The sequence below is a fragment of the Colobus angolensis genome, unplaced genomic scaffold (assembly GCF_000951035.1).
Source record: "Colobus angolensis palliatus isolate OR3802 unplaced genomic scaffold, Cang.pa_1.0 Scaffold82, whole genome shotgun sequence".
In the NCBI taxonomy this organism is placed as follows: domain Eukaryota; kingdom Metazoa; phylum Chordata; class Mammalia; order Primates; family Cercopithecidae; genus Colobus; species Colobus angolensis.
The window spans coordinates 377,537-378,656 of NW_012122043.1; positions in this window are offsets into that span (position 1 = coordinate 377,537).

The window sequence follows — 1,120 nt, forward strand, 5'->3', positions numbered from 1 at the left end:
CAACATGGTGAAACCCCGTCTCTACTAAAAATACAAAAATTATCTGGGCATGGTGGTGCACACCTACAGTCCCAGCTACTCGGGAGGGTAGGGCATGAGAACTGCTTGAACCCAGGAGGCGGAGGTTGCAGTGCGCTGAGATCACACCCTGCAGCCTGGGCAACAGGGTGAGACTCGATTTCAAAAACAAAGATAAAAGAAAAAAGAAATGCTCTCTCTCTGAGCTGCCCAAGACAGTGGTGGCCGTACGGAGCTATTGAGCACTGGAAATGGAACTAACGCTATTCAATTTTTAATTTTACTTAAATAGTCCCTGTGGCTATCGCAATCATCCCCGACAGTCTGCCAGGAAGACCCCTGTGCTGTTTTCCAGTCTGCATTGATAACCCCTACAGCAGGCCAACCTCTGCCCCCTGCACAGCTGACACAGGCTCCTGAGGGGGGCTGCCTCTTCCAGTCTTGGCCACCCTCCCATCTGCTGTTCACAGTTACCAGGCAATCATTTTAAACCTAACACTATGGTATGCACCTGATGCTTCCAGCCCCAGTGTTTTCCCAGCTCCCCTAGAGGACAGAGGCACAGCCTCCCAGGCACACACACAGTCAACCCTCGCTGGGAGGCCAGCCCACTGGCTGGGCACCAGGATGGAGAAGGCTTCCCCTCCAGCGTGCTCCCCAGTTTGACTCTTCTACCTGGGGAACCCCCCACTACTCAGACCCCCACGAGACAGCGGGGCACATGGGCAGAACAGGGCGTCCCTCTAGGGCAAGGGTCTCCAACTCCAGGCCATGGCTCACTCACCACTGTCTCAGCCCCTGGGCGAGTGCCAGGCCGAAGACCCTGAGGATCCCCAGTGCAGCGCCCACATAAGCGTCCTCCAGAACCACCAAGCACAACCCCAAACACCGCGACCCCAAAGCTGTGCCCATCCCGGGCCGACGTCAGGGGTCCCGCGTGGGCTCTGCCCCTCCACGAGCAGGGGACCCTTGCTGGGCCGCGCTGGGCCTTCCCTGGTTTGTAAAGTGAGGGAAAGCACCATCCGCTCAGCCGCTGGGGGCGCCGACCTGCTGCCACCTGGACACAGCACCGCCCGCCCACCAGGGCCCACTCGGCGCCGCC